At 34.9% G+C, this 17,128-nt stretch overlaps 1 protein-coding gene and 1 non-coding gene across 2 annotated transcripts in view; both read right to left on the bottom strand.

The window, feature by feature from the left end:
- Positions 1-17,128, bottom strand: part of LOC118182178 (potassium voltage-gated channel protein eag-like) — a 569,898-nt gene that overhangs the window by 223,499 nt on the left and 329,271 nt on the right. The gene's annotated exons all lie outside the window — the stretch shown is intronic.
- Positions 7,526-7,598, bottom strand: TRNAD-AUC (transfer RNA aspartic acid (anticodon AUC)). The gene has a single exon. It is a non-coding gene; the product is annotated as a tRNA-Asp (tRNA).

The raw sequence follows: 17,128 nt of genomic DNA, 5'->3' as shown, positions 1-17,128 counted from the left end.
TTAAAGCTCTACTACTTTAATCAGCTTTTAAATGGAAAGAACATTTAACATTTAATCTCTGCGAAGAGAGACATAGCTATGGGCTTATAATCATGGATCTGATCATGATCTACTGAAGCAATCGTTTTACAATGTTGAAAGTTTACTCATCTGAACTAACACGTACATCTGAAATTGTAGCTTGTATGGTTGCTCACTTCTTTGCATGCACGCAAAATATTCATGATGTAGTTAGACAATAAAACTAATATATGTTTTGCGTAATATCCCTTTTAGCTAGTTTTACCGTTAGAATTTCAAGATGGGAAAGCTACAAAGCTTATAGTCATTTCTTAGGAGAAGCATAGACCGTTTTCTGGTTAAAAACGGTACATGAATAAGCGAAATAATATAACCGTTGATACACTATTTTCTTTATTTCGACATTGCTACTTATTCCTTAGACTTCATGTAGAAGAAAAATTTCCTCCTGAGTTGTGTAATTTATATCTGAAGTTTCTTATTACTGGTCAGGGTGTGGAACAATAAATTTTAAAAGGAACTAATGAAAAAGGAAGTCGTAAATTAATGGGATAACAATGGACACTTCTCACTAGTTTCGCTTTCAGATAGAGGGAGGTGTTCGTGTAGGAACAGCGATGTAAAGATGTCTTACAATTCCTGTTTTTATTAATATTTTTCCAAGACTGAACCTCGAGGGGCCCTGACTTTATATTCAATCTTTTCGGGTTGGGAAATGAATGATCTTCAATACAATTTTGAAAGTTTAAAATAAGGGGCCTAAAATGCATTTGCAGGGAATAGTAATCTGTGAAATTCCAAACATTATGCATTCTTGTGAAAAGGCTCATATTCTGCATTTAGTGACAAAATTATAAATTATGCAAATGAAATGCAAATTTTCCGAATCGTACATTAAAAAAGTGTTTTTGTTGTTTCAAATGAACGGACATTTTCAACTTAAATCAGTTGCCGGAAATAGCTAATATGCATTGGTCGTTTTGCTGTCTCATGATCGAGAATGCTTCCCATTGTGTACCATAGGCTCAACAAAATTACTCCTTTAAAAAACTGAAACTCCGGCACAGTTTTTTTGGAAAACAACCGGAACTGTCATCTTAATGGGGTTATCACATCTAGACAAGAAAGACATTATAAGAAACTTCTACCATTGGTTTTATGATTGGTCTTCTACCAGATATTATGATTTCGGCTTTTACAATAACTTCTTTTCTCCGTATTCCTCACCAGAATGCAAATTAGTTGTTTGAATATTTAAGTAGAGATTTTTGGATCTTGAAAGAAAAAGTGTGTTTCTGGCACTGCGAGCTACGTGGTCAGATTCTGACAGCTCTAGGAGTAGTAGTAATTCCGCTTTGCGTCTCTCGCCGCCGATACTTTAAATTTGACACTCCAGTAAATTATCGAGCCAGTTCCTAACTTAGTGTTTAATTACGCAATCTTAGACTACTGATTAACGTTCAAATTTATTGACTGTTCTTATTTTAGTTTGCATTTCCACAAGCTGCGGTTACTGTAGCAGAAAGTCGTGCTTTGTTCAAAACTCTATTTAAATAAAAAGGTTGTTTGTATAACCTTCCTAAGACTTTGTTGTTCTGTCTCAGACTCAGCGATAATTCGCTTCACGTCTGTTAGGGTTACATGACTAAAATAGCAAGACCAGATCAAGCGAAACCCTATAAACTAATCCGATATCCCTAATGCGAGTATTTCCTATTTTGTTTTTATCTCGACGGACAGTAACGGATAGTTTGAAGGTCTAACAACAGCTTAACAGTTCACAGATCAAAAACTTCTCGAGAAGACATATGGCTTGACAGTATTTAAATTTTTTATGCTGTAAACGCATTTTATAATAAACATCCATGCTTTCTTCGAGATTGAAATTTGGGTTTAAAACTATTGGCAGCCGGCTGCACTACCTCCAGGCCACACGTTAAAAATATTAGGCGGGGAAGTATTCAAATAAAAATGCCTTGTCTTTATTAAATAAAATTAAATAAAAAAAAGCCTGTGATTCTTTGGAGAATTAATTTTCAGACATTAGGAAACAAACAATAAACATTAAGAAACAGAGACGTCCTTAAAGCTTAAATTTTGCAGTAATGGTTGAGACGAGTGAAATTTATTAATTAAAGCCTTGGAAATCGGCTAGGCATAAGATAAATGAACAAAAGCAATTCTTATAGAAAGATCAAAAGTATTGTACAAGCAAGAATATTTTAGAGAATGCCGATAGTAGCCGACTCCTTAATGTTCTAGGAGCAACACGTTTTATCACCTACATAATATATCTTGATTAAAACTTTACATTTTTATTGTAGGCACTCAGAAGCTTTTGATTCTTCGGGGTTTTCTCCGGTATTTATAAACTGAAATAAGAATCATTTTCAGTATGAATAAGAATTTGAATATTTTCCTTGATAATTGTAATTTTAACTTAATATTCAACAACTCATAAAAAACTTTATTTGTAGATAATGTTAAAAATACAATAGCGGAATTTAGGGATTATTTTGAAAGATATTATGATTAATTATTCTGATTAAAGTAGGTTTTTAAAAATCTGATTAAGTGTATGATGAAAAATTAATGAAATGAGGGACATTAATATGGATAATTTTATGCCAAATACCAATTCGCATGTAACATATGACGTTAAGGAATTTTTCCTACATTATTTGCTTCTGTGAGTTTCGTTATCATTAGTTATTTTTCCAAAGTTAAGAACATTTATTATGAAACAGTATATTTTAATGATGTAAGAATTCCCATCCTCGTGAGCTTTAGAATTTGCTTAGAGTATTCAATATTAATATTGCATAGGAAGATGCGGAATGTTTCTAATTCTTGTTTATACTTGGTATTGCTAGAAAAGAGCTGGAAACCTTTTCAAATAAATCACGAAATATAAAACAGATATTGTTATGTTTTAAAGAGACCATTAAAATGCCCTAAGGTTTTGCATTATTTGACATTGACAATTCTTAAGGAGTAAAATTTAAAGAAATTAAATTATATTTGCATTTTTGCTTGTATAAATCCTTGTAAAACTTTACTACAAATATTTAGTGAAACAGGGCAAATTCAACATATATTTTTAGTTTTGCTAACGTTTCGTAAATGCTAGAGAATACGAAGACAGTTTTTAAACATCACTGACCAATGAAAAATAGTATTTTTAATTTAATTTGGGATCTAAAGCCAATAATGAGGAATACTCCTACGTTTATGTCACTTTACCATTTTTTAAGACTAATATGCATAAGGTTTCTTGTAATGCCATTACAGAAAGTTAATCTCTTTCATAAACCAGCAACAAAAATTTCTCTGTCGCATGAAAGGGTGATCTTATTTATAGTAATATTGGATTGGATTGGATTGGATTATTTAATTATGGCAAAGCACACGAGGGCTATCTGCCTAAAGGGAGGGATGCCTTCGTGGAGGACTTTCTAAGGGAAACTGGATCGTATACACGTTACACATGGGGAAAACCACGAAAACGCCCATGCAGCCAGCCCGTTCGCGGGATTCGAACCTCAGACCGAACTACCAGTGTTCAGCGTCTTTACCGCTCTGCCGCTGGTGGGCTATTTATAGTAATAATTCACATAGTTAATAGACTTAATTGTCTTTCTATTTTACAATAATGATAACTGCACTGTACCTAATAACAGGATACACTACAGTTAATGTATACGGAGAAATTTTTATTACCTAATCTCATTTCCTAACCATTTTGAATACAGAATCTAAGTGTAATAAAATTTCTTTTAATTTCACAAGATGACAGATGCAAATATTGCAAAAGTTAAACACACTTTTGGTGAGATAAGTGTTTATTCGCAATAAATTATTTTGGAATAAAATGATTTTGTGAAGTATACAATAAGTAAGTAAATAATTATAAGGTATATTTTAATTAACAGTTAATGCTTTATTTTAAACCCAACTTCTTCTTGTTCCATCAAATCCACCAGGAAGTCAAATCAAGTGGGTTATAAATAGTAATGAAAATGCAAGTTAAAGAGGGAGAGCTAGCAAATCAGCCGGGCCCCGAAATAAAATGTGGTAGACGATAACGCGATGCCACTTTCATTTGGTCGACTGGATCTTGTGCTTCTTCCCATTCGTTCTTTAAATGGGGAAGTATAAGGAAATGCCACATTTCATCCATGCATGCTCTCATGGTGCAGGTGATTAGTACACCCAACTAGCAATTCAAATGTCCATGGTTTGAATCCCGACGAGGGCAAAATTAATTCCTAGCTGCATAAAACTTGTTTATTGGCTACACAACTCTAATAATCTGTACACGATTCTCAGAATAACCAAGATTATTTTATACATTTAGAGATAAGTTATAGAAAAAATAAGCCATAAAATAAATTACAACTAGCTTGAAATGCAAATCAACTTACCATTAACTAATAAGACGAAGTTAACGCAACCTCCTCACATTTATCAATACTTATATAATTAAAGATGTATTAAATTTTAGAATTAAAATTAACCTTTTCTTTAACATCTTGGCGAAATAACATTAGAAGCAGATATCAGGTTTCTACCGTTAGATTTATTAACTGTGTCAGGATTCATCAGACCCACAGCGTGCTTGTCACTACAATTTAAGCATTAAATAATGTATCTATCATTTATATATATCATAAATGTTTAGGCTCATGTGGATATCTTATATGTTTTTCTTGTAGCAGTCTGAAATTTGGTTTCTTGAATTTTTAATTCAGCATGTTTTCTCTACTTTTTGATTTAGCGATTGCTTTAATTTGCTTTTTTCCCTCTTCTGTTTTCTATTTGTTAAATGAGTCATAGATTAGCCTTTGAGATCGCTGATAAGATATTTAAACTACTTTGTAATTGGGGACCACCAGCGGACGAATGGTAAAAGTCGCTGAACACTGGTAGTTCCCTCCTCTTAGGCAGATAGCTCTCAAGGCTCTGCCGTAATCACATAAAACCAAAAAAAAAAAAAAAAAAAAACTTTGTAAATGACAACAGTTGCAAGAAAACACTTTTTAATCTACGGTACGCATTATAATTTAACAATCAAGAGATTTCCATTAAAACAGTAAAATGTTAAAGAAATGTTGTTCTTTTACGCAAAAGAGGACTTTCCTGTGTTAAGTCAAAGTAAAAGATACTAAAAAGTTCTCCGATGCAAACATTTCCATAATGTTATTTAAAAGTTAAATGGATAGATTTTCAGATCTATGGCTTATACCAAAAAACACTATAATGCTTTAGGGACTTTCATTTCGTAAGAAGCAAATACCCTCATGTCCATAAATTAAGGATAATGCAAAATCAGGCAAAGGAAGAGTTAGAAACAAAAACAATCTGACTTATTTGTAAAGCTTATTTATTAAACAAAAGGTAAAGAGCAAAAAAAAGATGCTATATGTTTGATATTATTAAAAAAAATAGCGATTTTTCTCCCTGGAGCAAATTACAAAAAAAAAAAAAAAAAAAAAAAAAAAAAACCTATTTACAAAAAACCAATATTACACAGTTGGTATGATTTTTAATACATTGTATGTCTCCCAGAGGATGCAATTCAGTCCGTACAACGCCTAGGCATGCTGAGTATCAAATTATCGATCTGATTTTGGGGGATATTACACCACTCAAAAAGCAATGCTCTCCGAAGTTCCGGTAGACATGTAGGAGGAGGTTGACGGGCTACAACTCGTCGGCCAAGCATGTCCCACACGTGCTCTACTGGATTCAAGTCCGGTGAGAATGCTGGCCAGTCCATACGGGTGATATCCTCCGATTGAAGGCATTGGCTTACGATGTTTGCACGGTGAGGACGGGCGTTGTCATCCATAAACACAAATTGCGCGCCCATCGCGCCCCGAAACAAACGTACACGTTGTTCCAGAATGACGTCCCGATATATTTGGCTTGTCATGGTTCCAATTTGAACATGCAGGTCAGTTCTGGAACCCAGAATAATTCCACCCCAAACGAGCGCTCCTGCACCACCGTAACGGTGTCGTTCAATGATGTTTTCTTGGTGGTAACGGGTACCTGGAGCTCTCCATACGAAAGTACGGCGAGAATCAGACTCCAAGCTAAACCTGGACTCGTCGGGAAACATCACACAAGCCTACTGTTGCGGTGTCCACAATGCATGCTCTCTACTCCAGACTAACCGCAGGCGACAGTGAGTTGCAGTAAGTGGAACGCATCTGACAGGTCTACGAGCATATAGACCAATCTGCCCTAAGCGTCTGTACACGGTCTGCCTTGAAATTGTCGTACCAGTAGCTGAAGAGAGCTGACGAGACAGGTATGAGGCTGTGCTCCGCCTGTTTCTTTTGGCAGTAACTGCCAAATACCGGTCCTCATTCGGCGTTGTAACTCTGGGGCGACCTGTGCTGTAACGTCTACTCACATTACCATCATCTTGGAATCGTTGCCAAAGCCTGGCGATGACACTTTGGGCAATTGCAAGTTCGTCTGATACTTCCAGTTGGGTACGCCCACATTCCAGACGGCCGATAATTCTACCACGTAAAAAATCATCCAAATGCGTCCTTTGCGTCATAACTATTCGGTTATTGCACTGAAATGCTTATAAAGTGCCTGTCTTCTTTGCCTGTATTCCTTATATTTCACTCTCTTACACTCTGGTCATTGTGACGTACCATCGGTGTCATCTGGTTACTTCCTGAAATTTGCATATGATTCTTGAAGAGGTGTGTAGTGATGTAACAGGTGATATATTAATTTTAGAGTTCGATTTCCGCGTGACTGCGAATTATCCTTAATTTATGGACATGAGTGTATTTTCTGTCGCATATACAATTTGTTCCATTTATCGATCTTTCTCTTCAACTGCAGTATAGTTCACGCATTAGGTAAAAAGTACGGTAATATAGCATGGTTTATTTGCATTGTTTAATACCATTTTTAATCGCATATTTCTTCTCTGCGCTTATCATATTCCACATATGATTAAAAAACATATAATTTATTGCAGCATTATCGATGATAGAGATAAATCCCAAAGTACAATTTTGTAAGAAAAAAAATAACACTGAAAGAAGTGGCTGTAAATGACTTTTTTTAAATATAAAATTAAAAATTGTTAAAAAAACCTGTTCATATGTGTTTTCAGATTTGATAAGTTATTCCCTCAGAAAATATACTCGGCGTACAATTTTTCCTTCTCAGTTTGTAGAGACATTAGGCTATATTGGAAGCAGGAGAGATGAAAAATGAGCAACACCTTCGCCGGGAATCGAACCATGGTCCTCTGGAATACATGCTCAGCGTGCAGACAACTACGAAGGCATGCTAAGAAGGCGTGAGAAATACCTTATATACTTCCACTTTTAAAGGGCGACTGGGGTTTTAGGGGACCCAGTTGGCAAATCCTGGGTGTGGAGAATCATCATCCACCGCCCTTTAGTTCGGGCCCCACTGTGGAGACAAATTAGGTATGTTGGAAGAAGGCAATATGAAAAATGAGCAATGCCCTCGCCGGGAATCGAACCACGGACCTCTGGAATGATCGTCCAGCGTGCAGACCACTACACCACGAAGGCACGTAAGGCACGAAATATCTTCTATGTTTACAAACTGTTATTTTAATAAAGAATAGGATAAGAAATACAAGAGTAAATACAACAGTCATTAATAAAAATGATCTTAAATCATTCCAGTACTGTATCAACATATAGGACCTCATAGGAAATGCAAGAAATGAAACCCTAATACTCAGTTATCATAACCTTTTGGTGCAAACTAGACAGTTTTGACGTAAAACAATATCACACTCACAGAGGATGGTTATACTTTAGACATGATTTCGACCTTTAGTAGCTAAAAATAGATAGAAAAAAAAACAAGAACAACCCACAAATGAATAAAGGTAGAAAACGATTTGAAATATGGAAGATGAATATTATGCAGGAAAAAATAGACGTGAAGTGCTTTACCAAGCTGTTATACAAACAAAATGCAGCAAGTAACTCCTGCAGATACCATTCTTTGTTTCAATTTAAAGTTCTCGGAGAACAATCAACTACCAAAATAATCCCGTTCATGAATACGAAACTCGATATCTAGACAGAGAGCATATTTGAAGAATCTGAAAGAAGGAAAGAAATCTTTAAAATGCGTTTCCGTTAGGCTTGGTGAAAACTACGGTGAACTGCTGATGTCTCAGATGCAATTTTGTAACGACAAAAATGTATCAATTTGTAAATTTAATTGAAGGATAATAAATGGCTATGTGAGAGGTGTTGGGTGTCGTGCAAATTTTTAAATCCATTTTGCGAATATTTCTAAAAAATAAAGAGAGATAGAGAGAGAAAAGGAAACATCAGTATTCAACTGTATTTATAGGTTTAGATGTTAATAAATGTCTTTACAGTTTTGTGAAAACGCAGATCACATGCATTTAGCAGTTTACAAATTGAAATTAGTCAAGTATTCAAGACACGTAAATGTTTGTATTTCAAATACTATAAGTTCAGATGTTAACAAACATCTTTACAGGTTTCTGATGAAAAAAGTCGTAGTATCACCTATCACCTAGGCTCTTACCAACTAAGAATTTTCCCTGACCACCATGTTTCCAGAACTACACAAACATATTTTAAGGAATATCATTGCAAAATATGTTATGTATAAGCTATAACATTCTATTTGCTTGTATAATAGGGTGAAACGAAGAAATGATTTTTTTAAAAATTCAAATTGCCTGAGTCATTAAGTGGTTCCAAACGTGCTAAAACAAACTGGGCTCAAATTTCAGCTCAAAGTATTGACATTTTGAGGTTTAGCACCTTAAGTGAATATCTATACTGGCTTTTTTAATGATTTTATGATTTTCTCATGAATTGCTTTGTCAAAAACGCCATTATTATCGCGATAAATTGCTTCCCACAATAAAATATCAAATTTAATGCCAAAATATGCTATTAGATGGAAACGGGTTCTAATGTGATTACTGGTTATAGCTTGGGATAAGCAATCACAAGGCTTCCATGATCTTTTCTCGACATTTTATTGTTAATTAGTTGTTGTTTTGGTGTGTTTTGTCAATCTTGCTTTACCAGTCATTGTTTGTGTTCGACTAAGAGGACATCAACTACAATTTCATCATTATGTAATAATTTTAGAACTCCAGTACATCTTAAAGGGACAGATTTGCCCACGTATGCAGATGTAAGGTAGCATGTTCTTTGGGTCTGAAATGAGTTATTGTGGAAAGGTAGTAGAAAGCTCCGTTAGTCAAAAGAAATGACCGATATTGTTTCCTGTGACATTTCGGGAATTTGGAAGAAAAGCTCCATACCTCTGGAAAGTCAAGAAGAAATTATTCGTCTTGCAAGAAGTTACAGGGAAAAGAACAAAAATGTAAAATGAATACCAAAATCTCGGAAGGGCGCTGATAAAATTAAGAAAGATTTCTTAGATCCAGTAAACAGCACTTTGATTTTTTTGCATACAAATGTTTGAATTCTGAACAGTGTGAATGTTTCGTGAAGATTCCAAGCATAGAGCGAAATTTCCTAGCAGACCAACAGTATGAAAGAAAAATCGTCGTTGGGTTGATCGGCATTTCTGAAAGCCGGAAATTTTAACGTATATGAGGAAGGCAGCAAAGAGTGAAAAATCAGGAATCTAAAGCAAGAATGCGTGCTTGTATATGATGATTACAGACTTAAAAGTGAATGCCGTCTTAGTTTCTGATTTAGAAGACGTCCTTGAAGATGATGACAATGATTACATGAATCAAGAAGCCACACGCCTGAAAGCAACTGATTCTCAAGTTCCCTCAACTTCTAAGATAAGAAAAATGCGAATACGTCTGCCGCATTTAGCTGTTGATTTTGATAGTGCGGAAGCATCGGATAAGTCAGCTGCTGCCATTGCATTCTCTGTACTTCAGGATCTAGGAAATGGATCTAAAGGTACTCTAGCTAAAGTTATTGAGAGGAATAGGCTACGAAAAGAACGACGTACAGTCCCAGCTTGAGTCAACGCTACACCAATAAGACAGTCTTTGCGTGGTATCCACGTTGATGAGAGGAAGGACAAAGACTATAGTGTATGAGAAGAAGGAAAATTCTATCTACAGGACTGCAGCTGAGGAACAGCATACCGTTATTTTTCAGAACCTGATTCTGCTTATACAGGGCGTGTTACTCCGGATTCTGTGTCCAGTGCAGATATTACACCAATCATCACGAACATTGTTACATAGAAAGGCATTGAACTTTCGAAACTGGTTGCTGTTGCGTGCGATTGAACGAGCGTCAAAACTTCGAAGAGAAATGGTATGATTAGACTTCTTGAGATCATTTTTGGTCACAAACTGCATTGGTTTGTATACTTGTTACATACCAATGAACTAACTCCTTGTTATTTTTTCCAGAAGACTGATGGAAATACATCTGGGCCACATGAGATTTCTGGAACAATAGGCAAATCTCTGAAAACACGTGAAACCTTTCCAGTGACATAGTATATCTTGATTCTAGTTGATCTATCTGACAGTGACAAAAAGGACGTGAGTCCTGATACCTCCTTATTATTTATAAAGCAGTATCCTCGTGGGGAGGATCCCTTCATACCTAACAAACAGGAGTCTTGGGAAGATGGCTCACAACAGCCAACAGAATTCTTCGCCTTTATGTATCAAGTGCCGAATAAACAGACGACTTGAAGCTACTAGAAGAGTATGTTATAAAAGTTTAAGTGCCATCCTGGTTTGAAATAAAGAAGATCCCGAGAGCAATCACATGGAGCATGTCACGTTCAAGGAATGATCAAGAAAAGCTCATTCTTGCAAGAAAATATTAAGGCAATCGTTCACGAAGTTATTCAGAGCAACCGTTATTTTGCTCACCCTGAAAACATCCTGTTGGCGAGGCTGGAAGATAGACGAGCACACACATATTTGTGAACGTGATCTGAGAAAAAACTGAAAGCAAGAAAAACTAACTTGAAGGAGAAAATATGACAATTTGTGTTTCCCTAATGTAATTTCAAAGCAGAGGAGTATTTTTAGATGATTCGCTGGAACACCTTAAACCTCAACGACAGAGACATAAGATTGATTAGAGGCGTTTCTTAATTTGAAATAGAAAAGCTCCGTTGCCATTCTCATGAGGCATGTGACACTCGCGACAGAAGCATCATTGGCAACACGTGATGCAGAAGCCAGAGATGGATTCACACTCAGTCGAATCAAGTCTCGGAACGAACTTACGAAGTTCGACACAAGATGAATTTCTTCGGTTCTCTTGTGGACGAATGATTAACCTGAAACATTTTTTACTGGCATGTTTTTACCAATTATAACCAAATGTTGGGTCAGGAAGCTAAAATGTTGTAACAAAAGCATTAAAAATATTGCTTAAAATATCTGATGTTTTCATTAACATTATTTTTTTTATTTAGCTCATGTGGAACTTGAAGATGACGAGCGATTGAGCTGCAAGTTTTTTATTGTATTTTTTTCATTGAATAGTACCATTTGTTGGGTCAGGAAATAATAAAATTTGAAAACAATTGCCTTTCTCACTCCACACTGATGTATAATGAATCGCTTTTATAAATAATTAGTTACGAAAACAACACATGAAGTTACTGATACGTGGTTATAGTGTATAGTAATTTTAGAATAGTTGTAACCAGGAAACAAGATCAATCAGCGATGTCATAGTCGGGATGCAATCTCCGCACTTCCCCATTGCTACTACTAGATATGTTTCCAGTTACACCAAGGAATAAGGTAATCAGGAAGAAAATGCCTTACTTTCTGCCCCATTTAAAGGGCGACCGGGAAGGCAGGGATATATTCGCCAAATCCTGGCGGTAACGAATGATCAGCCATAATGTTTTAGTTCGGGAACAATTGTAAAGTTAGTTAGAATTTTTGAAGCTAGGAAAACGGAAAAATCCGCAGTGTCATCGCCGAGATCCGAAACAGGACATGCTTTCAGTTACATCTCGAAGGCATGTAACAGAGAAGGAAAAACCCTACAAGTGATACACCTAAAACAAAAGGTACGTTACAAGTTTATGATTTAATTTTGGCAAAATTGTGCCGATTGTGTATACAATCGTGCGATTGTGTATACAATACAACAAATTCTTGACTAAAGAATGATTATTAGTCATAAATATGATGTAGAATTGTTTGTGTGTTGCAAGGATGCAGTCGCAAAAATTGTGCCTAAAATATTTACTAATGCTATTTTTTTCACATTTTGGCATTTAGTTACTAAGCAACATTAACCGTCGGGTACGGCAAGAACTTTTAGTTATTCATCACACTAATAACAATAAATGGGCCGAAAGTCAAGAGTCAAAAGGTAGAGTAAATCTTGTAAAAACTCGAAGCTACTTTTCACTTACCCTTGAATATAGAAAAATGAAGTTATGCTCTATGTACAGTCATCTTGTATCTCAATTACTTACAGTAAATCCTACGAGAACTATCTGCTTAACTTCCTCCCAGTTTTGACAAAGAGTGCCTGGAAGGATCTAGATATATCATAGACCAGGGGTTCTCAACCAGGGGAAAATTTTCCTATGTGGGGAATTTCAGAATTTGAAGGCGAGAATACGGTCAGTCTTCTATTTATTGTTGTATTTTGTTTTAGTTTAAAGTACTAATCTATGAAAAACTACTTTTATTGAATTTTAGTATTTATGAACATTTTCCATAATTTTCTTGTTTAATTTATGAAACATTAAGATTAATGCAAATTTAAATAATAGTGCATGCATTTTTGAGATTTGGAAAGGAGAGGTAGGAAATTATTATATAACAAATGGTGAAAGAGGTGCTTGGCGAAAAAACAGTTGAGAAGCAATACTATAGACAAATAGTACTTTGAGAGCTCTTTATTAATTTTAATCATCAAGTTTACAATGTTAATTGTTAAGCTTCTGCCAAGTGCGCGTAGGCTATCTGATATGCGATCACGGTGATCGGTGCATTATGGGTAAGAGAAGATTTCCTGATTTGTTTCATATTAATGTCGTGCACGAGAAATTGAGGAAATTTCGATGATAGATACTCGTACATTCGGGAAAAGAGCGGAAGATTAAACTAAATAAAACTATGAATCTATGTAGATTATAAAAGCTCAATTAACGGCAGTTACACTTTACTTCATTAGAATGCTTATCATAAAAGCGCATAGAACAAAATACCGTTTTAAGAATATCGTTGCTCAGCGCTTCTTGCGTTTCCTGTAAACGTTTTATTTCGGAGAACGTAAAATTCAAGATTATTAATAATTGTACTTATTCGCATAAAATTATTAAAAGATTTGGAAATTGAAGCGAGGTGAAAATTCAGAAGCCTCGAAAAATGTCATGCTGGAGACAGAGTTACATTTTATGAACGCAGTTTTAAAAGTATGCATGTAAGTGCAATTACTATTTTGTAACTTATATACCACCAGCCATAATTAGACACCTTCAGTTTTAATTCAAGAGTATACCACCGCTATAATTAGACACCTTCAATGTTTCTTCATAATTGTAACTGAAGTTTCGTGCGTCGACAAAAACTTCTTGAATTAAGATTCTTACGAACTTCATTTGACCATGTCTTCCTATAAAAATTCTTATCATTGCTTATTCTTATTGCTGTATTCCTTATGTGTGCCGAAGATATACTAAAGTTAATCAAATAGTAAGGCAAATATTCGTATTACATAAGCAAACAGAATTGTAGAAAATTAATATATGCTAACAAGAGGTCACTTGTTTTGTAATCAGGTGGTTGATGAAGTTACAATGTCTCAAAATCTCTCTTATTTCCTTTTCTAACAGTGTAAACAGGTCTTCTAGCTTGTTTGAAACCTCTCCTTCCAGCAACGAAATGTAGCAGATTTATATAGAATGTGTATGCAGTCGGCTGAAATTCATCGTGTATTCAGTATATTCGTATATTCAATATATTCGTATATTCAGTATATTCATATATTCGTATATTCAATATATTCGTATATTCAGTATATTCATATATTCGTATATTCAATATATTCGTATATTCAGTATATTCATATATTCGTATATTCAATATATTCGTATATTCAGTATATTCATATATTCGTATATTCAATATATTCGTATATTCAGTATATTCATATATTCGTATATTCAATATATTCGTATATTCATATATTCGTATACTTATTGTATCTTCATATATTCATCATATATGCAGTACGGGAAGGTTAGGTGTATGATTCAGAAAATTCCGGACAAGCCGAAAGAAGCATTTACTACTAGTAGAGCCAATGCATTTGCCAGTTTATTTTATCGACATTGCGCAGATGTGCTAGTTAACCACTTCGTCGTCCGTAACGCGTCTAGCGCTTTCAAGTGAAACTTCCGCAGAGCGGCCGTAAAGCGTTCTTCTACATTTTAAAACTTTTAAACGTTTAAAACGCTTTCTAAATATTTACTTGTTTGAGTTTTTATTTTTGTTTGTTCTAATACCTCCTAGAGGGTAGCACTAATCAGGCATTCTATTTCTAATTGAATTTGCCCCGGGTTTTACGAATATTCGCGCCATTTTACATAAGATACAAGACAGTGAGAGATGGCTTCAACGTCTACTCAGCAGAAAAAGAGAAAAAATGAGGTTGTGAATTGGAAATACAAGAATAATATACGTTTGATGAGTACAGTCCATAATAATTCGATGATTGATGATGGAACACGGAAAAGAACTGTAAAATAACCAATAATTGTAAAAAATTACAATAACAAAATGGGAGGAGTTGACCGCCTGGATCAGATGTTATTAAATTATCCTGCTGTTAGAAATAAGAAGAGATATTATTATTTTTCCATTATGCTTTATTTCCTTATAATTTTACTTAATATTCATTGAAATTCATCCACTACGAAAGTCATATATGGAAAGTTATGATGTACAGAGAAAACAACATTACACACTACGAAAAACAGATTGCTGCTGGGGGGGGGAATTTTGGCGGACAGGATAGGACGGCGAAAGGGTTAAAGAAGATCAAAGGATCGCTTTCTGAGACAGTTAAAAATTAAACATTCGTTATGGTTTTGAAGGTTTAATAATGCATGATGTTGTGCATGTTCTGAAGCTACAGGAGCCACTTTTCTGAAGCGCGATAACATTGGAGAAAAATGTCTTTAATCACGATTCTGGGAAAGAAGAGCAAAGCACGAAATGGAAGAATAAGAGCTTTCTATGCAATACGAAATTCAAGAATCGGTGTATTCGTAATTGCGGAAAAACTGTGCATTCGTAGTTGCAGAAAAAGCAACCGAAAATATATTCCTAAGCAAAAATCAAGAAGCGAAGATGAAAATGCGAAATATGTATCGAAAAATACCAATAGTACATTGAGTCTTAATAAATCCTTTTTTTTTAATATGCAACAGCAATGAGCTAAAGCTTTGATTAATATCCACATATCGATAACTTTCTGCTTTACGAATAGAATTTGTTTTGTAACCATAATTTCAAAGCTTTCATAACAAATTGAAACTTTTGAAGTATTATTTATTTATAACTATGTAATGAGCTAAGTTTTTGAACTATGTTAAATACATGAAAATATTTCATAATGGGCATAATGGGAAGGAATGTCTTCGTGGAAAAGTTTCTCAGGGAAACTAGATAGTATTCATGTCATACACGTGAAAACCACGAAACGCTCTTGCAGGCTCCTCTTCAATTATAAGGAAAACAGCCTAGGATAAATTACCAGCTCTCTTCAGTTTTTTGCTGTCCGGTTACTAGAGTGATTATAACTATTAAAGGCTGGAAATGTTGGCAAGTTAAATACTTGGGAACAGGCTTTAATAATTACTACGTTATGATGAACGATCTTCTGCTTGAAAGAAATATATGCTTATCTAGAACACCTTATAGAGGCATTAGGTTTTTTCGAAGCAGGAGAGAGGAAAAATGAGCAATGCCCTCGCCGGGACTCGATTCACGGACCTCTTGAATACGCGTCAAGGGTGCTGATCACTACTCTACGAAGACCTGCTAAGAAGGAGGAAGAAATACCTTATATACTACCCCTTTTAAAAGGCGAATGGAGTTTTTAGGGGACCCAATCGCCAAATCCTGGTTGTGGAGAATTATCATCCACCACCCTTTTAGTTCAAGCTCCATTGTAGAGTCAATAGGTTTTTTTAAAAGCAGGAGTGATGAAAAGCGAGCAATACATTCGCCGAGATTCGAACCACATATCTCTTGAATACACGTCGAGCGTGCTGACCACTACACTACAAAGGTGCTAAGAAGGCAGGCGAAATAACTTATAACCTTAACTGGAAGAAACCTAAATTAATTATTTCATGGATAATAACTTCCTGGCATAGTAGAAATACTTAATAAACATTACCTTTATATCTTTACCTTGTTATAGGTATTGTATGTTACAGTTGTCGCAGGGCTCTCTTTTATTTTCCATAAACATTCAACTTAATATGTCATATAAAACATTTTATAGCTCTTATGGAAATAATCTTTTAACATTACGGAGATAACACAGTTTTTATTATTTATACCTCTATTATATGAAGAAAATATGTCGACAGTTATAGTACTCCTTGCCGAACGAGTATTTTTGGAATACGATTTCGAATATAGGCATTATCTTACTTATTTCTATTTAATTTGTCCAACGCTAGAATTTCATTCCTACGCTATTCAACGTTTATTCATCAACACTGAATGCTGGATGACATCAACTCTGGCCAGATGTTATGAAGATTTCCATCGATTGCAAATGAAGCCAAAGAAAACCGTGCAATAATGCAAAAGCAACTGGCGATGAAGGAGCTTATTGATATGGAAGAAGTAGAAGATAAAGAATAAATGGAGAAATGACGGTGAAGAACTGTGTTTTTGTATCATCAGCCAACAAAAATATAAAGTGCCTTTGACTTACGAGGAGTTAAACAAACTGTTAAGAAAAAATTGAATTGTCTGATTTTAATAGAAATTAACCCAAATAAAGAAAAATGAAGACACTTTACGTGAGCCATCAAAAATCTCGACGCGGCTTACCGCGGAATAATTAAAGGAAGCCATCAGACA

Source organism: Stegodyphus dumicola, chromosome X1, assembly GCF_044657685.1.
Source record: "Stegodyphus dumicola isolate Sdum_Otavi_A_Nest chromosome X1, ASM4465768v1".
Taxonomy (NCBI): domain Eukaryota; kingdom Metazoa; phylum Arthropoda; class Arachnida; order Araneae; family Eresidae; genus Stegodyphus; species Stegodyphus dumicola.
This window is presented reverse-complemented; position numbering and strand designations above follow the sequence as displayed.